General features: G+C 44.6%; 2 protein-coding genes across 18 annotated transcripts in view; both read left to right on the forward strand.

The window, feature by feature from the left end:
- The window catches only part of SUB1 (SUB1 regulator of transcription), a 731929-nt gene that overhangs the window by 586239 nt on the left and 131021 nt on the right, over positions 1-14669 (forward strand). The window contains exon 1 of one of the 17 annotated variants that reach the window (XM_050793879.1): positions 14422-14426. The exons of the other annotated variants lie outside the window; for them this stretch is intronic. The gene's annotated coding sequence lies outside the window, so the exon portion shown is untranslated. Of the gene's footprint in view, positions 1-14421; positions 14427-14669 lie in introns of those variants that run through there. 17 annotated transcript variants of the gene reach the window in all.
- Positions 1-14669, forward strand: part of TARS1 (threonyl-tRNA synthetase 1) — a 1036507-nt gene that overhangs the window by 22188 nt on the left and 999650 nt on the right. The window lies entirely within an intron of this gene.

Below are 14669 nucleotides of genomic sequence, written 5' to 3' on the forward strand. Positions count from 1 at the left end.
TTGGAGGTTGTATTAGTCTGTTTTCACACTGTTATGAAGAACTGCCTGAGACTGGGTAATTTATACAGGAAAGAGGTTTAATTGAATCACAGTTCTGCATGGCTGGGGAGGCTTCAGGAAACTTACAATCATGGTGGAAAGCGAAGGGGAAGCAAGGCACATCTTACATGGTGACAGGAGAGAGACAGCAGGAGAAACTGCCACTTTTAAACCATCAGATCTTCTGAGAACTCCCTCACTATCATGAGAATGGCATGGGGGAAACCAGTCACCTTCCACCAGGTCCCTCCCTCAACACGCACAACATGTGGGGATTACAACTGCAGATGAGGTTTGAGTGGGGACACAGAGCCAAACCATATCATTCCACCTGTGGTCTCTCTCAAATCTCATGTCCTTTTCACATTTCAAAACCAGTCATAACTTCCCAACAGTCCCCCAGAGTCTTAACTTATTCCAGCATTAACCCAAAAGTCAAAGTCCAAAGTCTCATCTGAGACAAGGCAAGCCCTTTCCACTATGAGCCGGTAAAACAAAAAACAAGTTAGTTACTTCCTAGATACAATGGGGGCACAGGCATTGGGTAAATGTTCCTGTTCCAAATGAGAGAAATTGGCCGAAACAAAGGGGCCACAGGCCCCATACAATTCTGAAACCTGATGGGGCAGTCACAAAATCTTAAAGCTCTGAAATGATCTCCTTTGGCTTCATGTCTCACATCCAGGGCACCCGATGCAAGGGGTGGGTCCCCAAGGCCTTGGGCAGCTTCACCCCTGTGACTCTGCAGGGTATAGCTCCTGTGGCTGCTTTCATGGGCTGGCATTGTGTGCCCACAGCTTTTCCAGGCCCACAGTGCAAGCTTTGGTGGATCTACCAGTCTGGGGTCTGCAGGACGGCAGCTCTCTTCTCACAGCTCTAGTAGGCAGTGCCCCACTGGGGACTCTATGTGGGGGTTCCAATCCCACATTTTCCCTCTGCATTGCACTAGTAGAGGTCCTCCATGAAGGCTTTGACCCTGCAGCAGACTTCTGCCTGGACATCCAGGCATTTCCATAAATCCTCTGAAATCTAGGCAGAGGCTGCCAAGCCTCAGCTCTTGATTTCTGCACACCTGCAGGCCCAATACCATGTGGAAGCTGCCAAGGCTTGGGGCTTGTACCCTCTGAAGCAACAGCCCAAACTGTACCTTGATCCCTTTTAGCCACTGCTGGAGCTAGAGCAGCTAGGACCCAGGGTACCAAGTCCTGAGTCTGCCCAGAGCAGCAGGGCCAAGCCTTGGCCCAGGAAACCATTTTTCCCTCCTAAGCTTCCAGGCATGTGGGTGGGGCTGTTGTGAAGGTCTCTGACATGCCCTGGAGACATTTTCCCCATTGTCTTGGCTATTAACATTCGACTCCTCCTTGCTTATGCAAATTTCTGCAGCCAGCTTGAATTTCTTCCCAGAAAAATGTGTTTTTCTTTTCTACCACATGGTCAGGCTGCAAATTTTCCAAACATTTATGCTCTGCTTCCCTTTTAAACATAAGTTTCAGTTTCAGATAAACTCTCTGTGAACACATATGACTGAATGCTTTCAGAATCAGCCAGGTTATCTCTTGAATGCTTTGCTGCTTAGAAATTCTTCTGCCAGATACCCTAAATTGGCCAGGAGTGGTGGTTATGCCTGTAATCCCAGCACTTTGAGAGGTTGAGGTGGGCAGATCACCTGAGGTCAGGAGTTCAAGACCAGCCTGGCCAACGTGGTGAAACCCTGTCTCTGCTAAAAATACAAAAAATTAGCTGGGTGGAGTGGTGGGCGCCTATAATTCCAGCTACTCAGGAGGCTGAGACAGGAGAATTGATTGAACCCGGGAGGCAGAGGTTGCAGTAAGCTGAGATCACACCATTGCACTTCAGCCTGGGCAACAAGAGCGAAACTCTGTCTCAAAAAAAAAAAAAAAAAAGAAAAAGAAAAAGAAAAAGAAAAAAAAATTTCTTCTGCCAGATACCCTAAATCATCTCTCTTAAGTTCAAAGTTTCACAGATCTTGACTGGGCATGGTGGCTCATGCCTGTAAACCCAGCAATTTGGGAGGCTTAGGCAGGTGGATCACTTGAGGCTGGGAGTTTGAGAGCAGCCTGACCAATATGGCAAAACCCTGTCTCTACTAAAAATACAAAAAATTAGCCAGGTGTGGTGGTGCACGCCTGTAATCCTAGCTATGCAGGAGACTGAGGCAGGAGAATAGCTTGAAACTGGGAAGCAGAGGGTGCAGTTTGCTGAGATTGGGCCACTGTGCTCCAGCCTGGGTGACAGGGCAAGACTTTGTCTCAAAACAAAACAAACAAACAAAAAACAATGTTCCACAGATCTCTAGGGAAGTGGCAAAATGCCACCAGTCTTTTTGCTAAAGCATGGCAAGAGTGACCTTTGCTCCAGTTCCCAATAAATTTCTCATCTCTATCTGAGACAACCTCAGCCTGGACTTCCATATCACTATCAGTATTTTGGTCAAAACCATTCAACAAGTCTCTAGGACATTCCAAACTTTCCTGCATCTTCCTATCTTCTTCCAAGCCCTCCAAACTGTTCCAACCTCTCCCTCTTTCTTACCCAGTTCCAAAGTCACTTCGACATTTTCAGGTTATCCTTATAGCAGTACCCCACTATCCCAGTACCAATTTTCTGTATTAGTTCATTTTCATACTGCTATAAAGAACTGTCTGAGAGTGGGTAATTTATAAAGGAAAGAGGTTTAATTGACTCACAGTTCCACATGGCTGGAGAGGCCTCAGAAAACTTAAAATCATGGCGGAAGGTGAAGGGGAAGCAAGGCACGTCTTACATGGTAGCAGGACAGAGAGAAAGAGCAGGGGAAACTACTTTTAAACCATCAGATCTCATGATAACTCCCTCACTATCAGGAGAACATCATGGGAGAAACTGCCCCATGATTTAATCACCTCCCACCAGGTTCCCCTGACACATAGGGATTACAATTCAAGATGAGGTTTGGGTGGGGACATAGAGTCAAACCATATCAGAGGTGGAGCCTGGTGGGAGGTGTTTGGGTCATGGGGACAGATCCTTCATGAGTGGCTTGGTGCTATCCTGACGATGGGGAGTTATCACGAAATCTGGTTGTTTAAAAGTGTGTGGCACCTCCCTGCTCCCTCTCTTGCTCCTGCCCTCGCCATGTGACATGCCTGCTCCCCCTTTGCCTTCCACCATGATTGAAAGCTTCCTGAGGGCCTTACAAGAAGCAGGTGCCAGCACCACACTTCTTGTACAGCCTGCAGAAGCATCAGCCAGTTAAACCTCTTTTCTTTGTAAATAACCTAGGCTTAGGTATTTCTTTATCGCAACATAAGAATGGCCTAACACAGCCTGCATACACATGCATGCAGATGTGCATATGCACACATGTGTTCCTGTGCCCACAAACACACTCAAGCCAGGGAAGGCCCTACAAAAGGTACAGTCCATGTAGGGAAATGAATGCATCTACGTGAGAGATTGTTTGCACTACTTGAGAGATTTTTCAGCTGTAAGAAGTCCTTTTGTAGTGGGCTACATTTCTAGTCCTAAGTTCCAAGTGTTTGGGTCACGTTATCCATTCAAGCTGAGATTTGGATTAAAACCCAGTCAAACCCTGGGGAAGGCTTTAACTGCCTTGTGTTGTCTGTAGCCATCTCCATTTACTTCCCAGCTTTTATAGAAGAAGTCCCGTACATTCCTCTCCGGACTGATCCAGTCTCTCTAATCTTCACTGAATTGCCCGGAAAAGATGCTCCTTTCCTTGAGTCCATGTCATCAGAGCAAACTAAATCACCATTACAAACTTCCATGCATGCAAAAGCAACAAGACCAAGGAGAGGGGCCAACATTCCCCACTGTTATAGGAAAAGGGCCCACATGATGGCTTTCAGTCATTTTACTATGTTCCCATAAAGGCACCTTTCTTCTTTCTTCATTAGTTCTGATTTCTACAACATAATATCACATTAGGATTTCTAAAGGGCAGAATATTACAGGCTTTTGAAAATTTTTAACTGTTAGAGACTCTCTAAATCCAGTGTTTCTCCAAATTCCTAATAATAATAATCACCTAGAGATTCTTCCAATTATACAAATTCCTAAATCCCACTGCATTTTCACTAAATCAGAATCCCAGGGCTTTTGGTTGGAAAAATCACATGTTAAACAAGTCCTCCCAAGTGATTCGTACCAGGAAGTAAGTTTGGGAAATGTCCTGCCCAGCCTCATCATTCTAAGGATAAGGATGCTGAAGCCCAGTTTTTGTCCCTTCTAAAACTCATGTGTTGGAAACTTAATCCCCAAGGCAACAGTATAGGGAGGTAGGGCCTAATCGGAGGTGTTTAAGCCCACCTGAGGGCTCCACCCTCATAAATAGATTAATGCCACTATAAAAAAAAGCCTGTGGGAGTGGATTCTCTCTCTTCCACATTTCTACCATGTGAAGACACAGTTTCTCTTTGCACACTGCCTTCCACCATTTGATGGCGCAGCAAGAAGCCCAGATGCCAGCACCTTGATCTTGGACTTCCCAGCCTTCAGAACTGTGAGCCAATACATTTCTGCTCATTATAATAAATTAGCCAGTTTGTGATATTATGTTATAACAGTACAAAAGGGACTAAGACACCTAAAGAAATTGAATAACTTATTGAAGATACCTGTGTTTACGCTTGTGTAAATACAGACTGCTTCTGGAGGGACTGTGCCTGTCTTAGGGGAAACAGCCTGGAGAACTGTGAATCTAAGAGGTAAAAAAGACTTTATTTTTTCATTATGTGCCCTTTTGTGATGGTTAGGGAAACGTTTTCCCTGTATGATGAACAAGTTTTCAATAAAAACCTAGTTCTGAGTACGTGTGGTTTGCATACATCTTAGAAATATAGTCATTGTACCCTAGCTTCCCCCACTCCCACCTACCTTGAATCTGCTTTCTAGCTGTCAGACAGCCCCCTCATTTCCCTTTCCTCTGCCTACTCCAGACTCCTCCACTTGTGCACACTCAGCCCTGCCTTACTCCAGCTGCCTTGACTGGGCTGAAGGCAAGGAGCACTTGAACAACCTCTCCTTCTACCAGGAGGGGCATGGAGTGAATCATCCTCTGTATGAGACAGAGCCCCAGAGCTGACTGCTGGGCTTGGCTGTGACTCAGCCAAGGCCTTTCTCCTAGAACTTGCCACCAATTCCACTGAGTGGCACCCAACCTTGAGTACGTTCATACATGATGTGGAACAGGAACTCTATGCTGGGGTGGCCATACTCCCACCTTCGTAGTTTCACATAGCAACATCTCAAAGTCACTTAGACAATATTCTTTATGACATGGTGTTAGAAAAAAAAAAACATTTAAATGTCTAAATACAAAAGTGTGGAACAAGTTATTACTGGGGTGGGAGTGCCAATTGTTTCAACCACTGGAAAACTCTTTGGCAGAGTCCATTAAAGCTCAGCAGTGCATACTTACGATCCAGCAATTCTACTCTCGGGTCTATCTCAGAAATGTGTATATATGTTTACCAAAGGATAAGTACACAAACATTCATGGGAGCAACTCTTCCTATCAGTTCAAAATTGGAAACTACCAAAATGTTCATTGACACGGTTTGGCTCGGTGTCCCCAACCAAATCTCATCTCAAATTGTAATCCCCATGTGTCGAGGGAGCTGCCTGGTGGGAGGTGATTGGATCATGGGGTGGTTTCCCCCATGCCATTCTTGTGAGAGTGAGGGAGTTCTCACCAGATCTGATGGTTTTAAATGTGGCAGTTTCCCCCTGAGCGCACTCTCTCTCCTGCCACCTTGTAAAGAAGGTGCTTACTTCCTGTTGCCTTCTGCCATAATTGTAAGTTTCCTGAGACTTCCCCAGCCATGTGGAAGTCAATTAAACCTCTTTTGTTTATGAATTACCCAGTCTCAGGTAGTCTTTTTTTTTTTTTTTTTTTGAGATGGAGTCTCTCTCTGTTGCCCAGGCTGGAGTGCAGTGGCGCGATCTTGGCTCACTGCAACCTCCACCTCCACTTCCCAGATTTACGCAATTCTCATGCCTCAGCCTCCGAGCAGCTGGGATTACAGGTGTGCACCACCACACCCGGCTAATTTTTGTATTTTTATCAGAGACAGGGTTTCACCACGTTGGCCAGGCTGGTCTTGAATTTCTGACCTCAAGTGACCCGCCAGCTTTGGCCTCCCAAAGTGCTGAGATTACAGGCATGAGCCACTGTGCCTGGCCTCAGGTAGTATCTTTACAGCAATGTGAAAACAGCTTAACACATTCATCAATAGTCAAATGAATAAGCTATTCTCTTCATAAAATAGAATATTATCGGCAACGAAAATGAATGAATTACTGTTACATGCAACAGCATGGATGATTCTTGCAAATATAATGTTCAGCCAAAAAAAAAAAAAATAAGCCAGACATAAGTAAAGATTATGGATGGTTATTTACATGAAGTTCTAAAGTTAAGCAAAATTAATCTCTGTTGTTTTAAGTCAGGATAGTGGGTGGGAAGTGGCTGGAAAGGGGATGATAATATTAGGGTCCAACCGAGGAGATGGGTAACTTATAACATTTAATTTATAAATGTCTAAATTGGGTAAGAAATGGGTAATTTATAGAAATTCATTAAATAGTCACTCATGATTTGTGTATTTCTCTGTATGTGTGTTTACTTCATCCTAAAGCTTACTTAAAAAGAAACAGCCCTGGCCGGCCATGGTGGCTTATGCCTGTAATCCCAGCACTTTGGGAGCCTGAGATGGGTGGATCACCTGAGGTCAGGAGTTCAAGACCAGCCTGGCCAATATGGTGAAACCCACATCTCTACTAAAAATATAAAAATTAGCCAGGCATGGTGGCGGGCATCTGTAATCCCAGCTACTTGGGAGGCTGAGTCAGGAGAATTGCTTGAATCTGGGAGGTAGAGGTTGTGGTGAGCCAAGATTGCGCCACCGCACTCCAGCCTGGGAGACAGAGAGACAGGGTGAGACTCCATCTCAAAACTCTGTCTCTTTTTTTGACAGAGACAGAGTTTCGCTCTTGTTGTCCAGGCTGGAGTGCAATGGCGCGATCTCAGCTCACCGCAACCTCTGCCTCCCAGGGTCAAGTGATTCTCCTGCCTTGGCCTCCTGGGTAGCTGGAATTACAGGCATGAGCCACCACGCCGGCTAATTTTGTGTTTTTAGTAGAGACAGGGTTTCTCCATGTTGGTTAGGCTGGTCTCGAACTTCTGACCTCAGGTGATCTGCCCGCCTTGGCCTCCCTAAGTGCTGGGATTACAGGTGTGAGCCACTGCACCCGGCTGAAGGCTCTTAATTACATAGTGATGATGTGATTTTTTTGAAGTGGTAAAACAATATGTGCTAAAAGTGGTAAACAGAGTACAGTACAATCACCCTTCCATTTATACAATAATGACATCCCTTTTAAATCTAGAGTATGTTAAAACTGGGTAAAAATACTTTGTGTTTATATGTCAAAGCAGACTTAGATTCTAGGCTCAGATTGTTAAAAACATATCTTACTTATACATGAATGTCCATTTTGATATTATAAAGTCGTGGGGGATGTAGGACAATCCGTTGTCTTGCAAGACTGTCCTGTGCATTGTAGGATGTCTAACACTCATGGCCCCTGACCATCAAATGCTAATAGTGTCACTGTGACAACCAAAAATAACACCACAAATTTCCAACATTCCTCTAGGAGGTGCTGTCACTTTGGTCAAGAACCATCAATATAGAGGATAACTTCCAGGCTATAAGCCATTTATGTTTGCATTCATGAAACCCTAGATGATCCATGGCCATCAAGGTAATTTGATGGGCCTGATAATTTGAGCCAACTCTCTCAGGTCTTCAAGGCCTCTCTACTCATTGTACTGTAGATCTGTTCCAAATTAGGCTCCCCAGAGTCTCAGCTTAATGAACATTTGTGGTTGGTGACTGACCTATCAGAAGAGGTGGGTAATGTTCCTGGACAAACAGGTGGAAATTATGCCTGAATGTTTCAAACTATATTCCTATCTTTACCTTGAGCTTTCACTTCCTTTGTAAATAAGACTCCTCAGATGTTTGAGAGCAGGTCCAAGCACAGTGGCTCACACCTGTAATCCCAGCACTTTGGGAGGCCAAGGTGGGAGGATCTCAGGAGTTCGAGACCAGACTGGAGAAACCCCATCTCTATTAAAAATACAAAAACTACCTGGGCGTGGTGGTGCATGCTTGTAATCTCAGCTACTAGTGGGGCTGAGGCAGGAGAATCACATAAACCCAGGAGGCGGAGGTTGCAGTGAGCTGAGATTGCACTACTGCACTCCAGCCTAGGTGAGTTAGATTCCATCTTTAAAAAAAAAAAAAAAAAAAAAAAAGTGGCCTGGCGCGGCGGCTTATGCCTGTAATCCTAGCACTTGGGAGGCTGAGGCAGGAGAATCACTTGAACCCAGGAGACGGAGGTTGCGGTGAGCCGAGATTGCGCCGTTGCACTCCAGCTTGGGCAACAAAAATGAAACTCCATCTCAAAAAGAAAAAAAAAAAAGATGTACTAGAGCAGAAGGCTCCATTGATTTCTCAATTTGTACAATCAAGGGTTGGAATCCATGCTGGACATTATTGTCCACTAAATACTGGAGACCTTGTACCTCATCTTCTGTCATGGGATATAGCTAACATTTGAGTGATTATTATATGCTAGGCTATATACCAACCCAGTGCTATGCATTTTACAGGAGTTATTTAATTCTCAGAACAACCTTACAAGGTAGATACTATTATTATTCTTAAAACTTGGCAAATAGACTTTGTGTTTGTATGTCAATGCTGACTTGGATTCTAGGCTCAGACCATGATAAACACACGTTTGATGTTTATAAGGTTTTGGCCAGGTGCGATGGCTTACGCCTGTAATTCCAGCACTTCGGGAGGCCGAGGTAGGTGGATCACCTGAGGTCAGGAGTTCGAGACCAGCCTGGCCAACATGGCGAAACCCCATCTCTACTAAAAATACAAAAAATTAGTCAGGTGTGGTGGTGGGCTCCTGTAATCCCAGCTACTGGGGAAGCTGAGGCAAGAGAATCGCTTGAACCTGGGACGTGGAGGTTGCAGTGAGCCGAGATCGTGCCACTGCACTCCAGCCTGGGTGACAAAAGCGAAACTCTGTCTTGGTGGGGGCAGGGGGAAAGGTTTTCATGAAGAAACTGAGGCACAGAGCGGTTAACTAATATTATCAGGGTCACATAGTTGATAAGCTAAAGAGCCAGGATTTGAACCCAGGCATCTGATTCCAAAACTGTAGTTTTTAACCATTAGGGGATTCTGCCTCCAATGTAGAAGGAAACACTTGCCAAGAATCTGTATCTTGGGCCTAGAGAAATGGTATAGCCTTACATTGGATAAAGGCCTTTTGGTATTCAGCCTGCCTAGGAGAAGTCTGGTGCATTCCTTTATCAGTGAGGTTGCAATAGAAAGCTGACTAGCAAGTCTGAACAATAAGAACATTTATTGCATATTCAATGTGCAGCCCCAAGGTTGGTTGAATGGGTCACTAATGTTGTTAAGCACTCTCGGCCTCACCATCATCAGGATATTAGCTTTTCTTCTCATGTGTTACTTCCTTGCCATGAGATGGCTGCTGCAGTTCCAATTGCACAAGAGAAACGAAGGAGCAAGGAGCAGAGGAAAAAGGACTTTTAATGGCTTTTTATCCCTAGCCAACTTTCTTTTGGGTTCCATTGACTATGACTGGTTGACATGCCTCCTCCTAAACCTGTGGCTGAAAAAGGGGAATAGGAGGTAATATGATGATTGCCTTAGACAAATCACTATTTCTCCCTGGGGTTCTGTTGCCAGGGGTTTCAACCATTACCAAATTAGGATGCTGTTAGGAAAGAAAGGGGATGGCTGCGCCTTAGCTTGGGCTGGCCATAACAAAGCCCCGTAGACGGAGTGGCTTAAACAACAGGCATTTATTTTCTCACAGTTCTAGAGGTTGAAAAGTTCAAGATCAAGGTCTGGCAGGGTTCAATTTTTGGTTAAGGCTCTGGATCCTTAATTACATCTAAAAGGCTCCATCTGCAATTATCATCATATCTGGGATTAGGCCTTCAATATATGAATTGTAGTGGACACAAACATTCAGTCCATAACAGTTGCCAAGTAGCCAATAAAACAACATCTGCCATTTCTTTGTGGGGTGATTGGGTAGTCTCAGCTTGGGTAGCAACCTGGGAATTATGTTGGTTGCAAGGGACACAAAAGATATGCTTATGATAATCTTAGTAATGGTGAAATTACATGCCACTAGTCACCCAGACCTGAGAGCCAGAAGGTCCCCCCCACATTCTCCCTCAGAGATTTCCAGAGCTTGAGATTCCTGATTAATGGACTCTGTCCACAAATGGTGCCCTTGATCATCTCAGACATTATGGGGCAGGCTGAGCATGGGTAGGGCATTGCTTCTGTCATAACAAGACTTGATTTATTTCAAATAATCTAGAATCTGTGAAGATATATAAAAGCCTACTGGCAGATTCCTGAATACCCCATGCATGCAACCTTTGTCTGCCTATGCCCAGTGTCTCCAGCATGAATGACTTCATGGCTACCCATGTTGTCCAATTTCTAAGCAAAGCCTGAGGATGGATGTTTCTAGTCTCCTGCATAAAGGAAGTAAATATGACAAATTAAGTTTTACCAATAGTAATTTATGTACTTACTCCTTTGATATCCCAATAGGTCTTTCTTTCCAGCACCTTCACCCAAGACAGCTAGAGCTGAGCCATCCACTTTTCTGGGGGTATAAAAATTAGGGATCTTTGGTTGCAAGGAATGGAAACCAATTCTGGCTGATGTTATAAACAGGAGATTATAGGGGAGAACATAGAGAGCCTAGACTTAGTGGGAATGCTGGGGGATCAGGCTTGGAATTGGGCAGGAACAAAGTCAGCTCTTCAGGGTAAGAAAGCAGGACCTGGAGGAACAGTCTGGACAGACACCATTGCCTAATGAACGAATGCCAACCATTGTCACTTCAATTCTCTGCAGAATATTCAAACTAGAGACATGATCAATTTCAGGTAGATTACAGATTTAAATGTGAAAGGAAAAACCAATAAAGCCTTTAGAGGAAGACTGAGCAGAGACCCTTTGGGCCAGAGAGAGCAGGGCAAGATGACAAACACAAACCGGGCCTGTGGACCGGAGGACTCCTGGCCCAGACCAGCAATGGGAAACAGAGGTAGAACCTAGAGGTTTGGAGGGTGGCACGTTCCTGTGGCTCAGGGTTTTGAGAAGTTCAAGCATAGCAGACATTACGCCCCCAGCAACCTGACTGATTCCAGATCCCCACTGTGGTGCCTCAGGTGTGCCTATTGCACCTCCCTTCTTGGTCAAGGTCAGCTTAGCCTGCTAAGAAAGGACCTCAGGGCCCACAGCTGAGCAGGGAACAGGCAAGCGTTCATGCATCTCTTCTCCCAGTGAAGGTGCCCAACTAACTGGGTGTAATGGATAAGGAACCAGCCCGGGGACTTAGCAGTGTGGAAATCCAGTCCTCCAAGGGAAGCTACCTGAAAATGTGCAATGCACAGCCACAAGACCAAGAGGCTGCAATTCAGGGCCACTGATGACTGCAACAGCTCCACAGAGTATAGAGCAGTGGAAACAAAGTCTTTTCCTTTGTATATATTTTAATAAAAAAACAACAACTACTGTTGTGCCAAGCCTGTTCTAATCACTTTACATGTGCCATCTTATTTAATCCTCCTAATAACTCCATTATGGGAGTTACTATCTCATTTTACAGATGAGGAAGCTAACGCGCAGAAAGTTTAAGGCACTTGCCCCAGGTAACACAGCAATTTAAAGAGACAGAGCGGGTATTTAAATGTTGGCAATTTAAATATTGGCATTACCTCTCATATAAGCCAGACAGATAAACACAGACCCTGAAGCAGACTCTTTGAGCGAAGGCTCACAATCAAAAAGGCAACAGAAGTCAAAGAGACAGATACAGGCACATTGTACGGGTGGAGAGTAGGAGGGCATGTCAAAGAGTCAGGGTGTGAGCACATGATTACGTGGAGACGTGATTTTGTATAGCCTTCATTTATCTTCAGCTTTCCTTTTGGAGGTGTCATGTAGGACTTCTAACACCAGGTTGATAATGAGAATCATAGACTCCTTCAGAATCCCGCAATGAACTTGTACAACAAATCCTTCTTCTCTTTTTTTTTGAGACGGAGTCTTGCTCTTGTTGCCCAGGCTGGAGTGCAATGGCATGATCTCAGCACACTGCAACCTCCATCTTCTGAGTTCAAGCTATTCTCCTGCCTCAGCCTCCCAAGTAGCTGGGATTACAGCCTCCCGCCACCATGCTTAGCTAATTTTTATATTTTTAGTAGAGATGTGGTTTCACCATGTTGGCCAGGCTAGTCTCAAACTCCTGACCTCAGGTGATCCACCCGTCTTTGGCCTCCCGAAGTACTGGGATTACAGGCGTGAGCCATCGCACCTGGCCCAGCAAATCCTTCTTTAAAAATTTGATTTTATTGTGGTAAGAACACAACATGAGATCTACTCTCTTTAACAAATATTTAAATGTACAGTGCAATTAACTATAAGGAAAAAATTGTATAGCAGATCTGTAGAACTTATTTACCTTGCTTAGCTGAAACTTTCTGTTCGTTGATTAGCAACTCCTTATTTCCCTTCTCCCAGCCCTTGGCAACCACCATTCCACTCTTTGATTCTATGAATTTGACTATTTAAAAATACCACTGCAGTGGAATCATGCAGTATTTGTCCTTCTCTGACTGACTTATTTCACTTAGCATAATATCCTCAAGTTTCATTCATATTGTAACATGTTGTAGGATTTTATACTTTTTTTTAAAGGCTAAATAATAATCCATTATATGTTTGTTTGTTTGCTTGTTTTTTGAGACAGAGTCTCACTCTGTCACCCAGGCTGGACTGCAGTGGCACGATCACTGTTCCCTGCAGCCTCCGCCCCCAGGTTCAAGCGATTCTCATGCCTCAGCCTCCTGAGCAGCTGAGATTACAGGTGTGCACCACCATGCCTGGCTAATTTTTATATTTTTAGTAGAGATGGGTTTTTGCCACTTAGGTCAAGCTGGTGTTGAATTCCTGACCTCAAATGATCCACCCGTCTCAGCCTCCCAAGATGCTGGGATTATGGGCATGAGCCACCATGCCCAGCCTGCATATACTCTTTACTGTTCAAAACAAGGGTTAAAAGTGGTGGAATTGAGGCCAGGGGAGGCCTGTATGTGGTTACATTTTAAAAACTAATCTTAGCCAGGCATGGTGGCGCATGCCTGTAGTCCCAGCTACTTGGGACCTGAGGCAGGAGGATTGTTTGAGCCCAGGAGTTCAAGACCTGCCAGGACAATACAGCCAGGTCTTCTAAAAACAAACGAATAAAACCAAAAATACCTAGTCTTTTAGAGAAACATACTCACATATTCATGGATGAAGTGATGCCATGTCTGAAATTTACTTCAAAATAGTTTGGGAGGAGAAGAAGTGGGTGAGGGTTTGGTTGGGGCAGGATTGTCCCATGGATTGATGGATTGATGGATTGATGGTCTTGCAGGTTAGATAATGAATATGGTGCGGGGGACTTATTGCACCATTTGGTCTACTTTTGTGTAAGTTATACATTCCCTATAATTGGAAAGATTTTAAAAATTAAGATATGGCAGCACAATTCGATTTGCAAGTGACCATTTCTACCCTAGCAACTGTGAAAGACTTCATTTAAAAACTTAGTAGTTCGCTGAAAAGATAAGTTGAAAACTTTAAATGCTAACAAATCTTCATCCCAATTTTGCTCTTCCCACACAACAGAAGTGACATCCTGGCCACAGAACTTGTGTGAAACCGTGTACAACACAAAGCAAATTGTCAGTTTACTTGGAGTCTCTGGCTGTAACTCAGCCTTGGCTTGGCTGTGTTCCTTTAGAGCTGAAGCCTCAGTTGAGACTCCTTTTTGCAGAAACAGGGGCCAGACCCCAGGGCCCATGCAAAAACTGGAGGGGTCACCAAGACCCTGGAGGCCTCTGCTCCCAAGAACATGAGTCCCCTGTTACTTTCAAAGGGAGAAGCACCCACATGTCTGAAGGCATCTTCTAGATGGAGGATTCTAAACACACCGGAATGCCTCAGACTCTGTTCTCAGCTCCTTCTCTTCTCATGCTACATTTTCTTCCTTGAGAATTCATCCTGGCTCACAGCTTCAAATTGATCTAAAAGCTGATGATTCCCAGGTTTATACTGCCAGCCTGGACTGTCCCTTGACTGCCACTGATTGGCATATCCAGCTGTCCTCACAACATTCTTACATAAATGACAGTAGGGAATCTGTGTTACCATGTGAAACAGGCTGGGTTGGGGGGGGGGATCATTGCCAGAGCCACTCCCACCTTAGTCTGCCCATCCCAGGAAGTTATTCTTGATTCTTTTCTTCACTCATCACCTCCAATTGCTCAGCAAGTGCTGTTGACTCTACCTTCAAACTATACCCCAAATCTGACTATGTCTTACCACCTCTACCACCACCACTTCATCCAAACCACTGGTATCTCCCATCTGAGCTATTGCAGTAACCTTCTAACTGGTCTTGCTGCTTCCTCCTTCATC

The sequence above is a fragment of the Macaca thibetana genome, chromosome 6 (genome assembly GCF_024542745.1).
Source record: "Macaca thibetana thibetana isolate TM-01 chromosome 6, ASM2454274v1, whole genome shotgun sequence".
In the NCBI taxonomy this organism is placed as follows: domain Eukaryota; kingdom Metazoa; phylum Chordata; class Mammalia; order Primates; family Cercopithecidae; genus Macaca; species Macaca thibetana.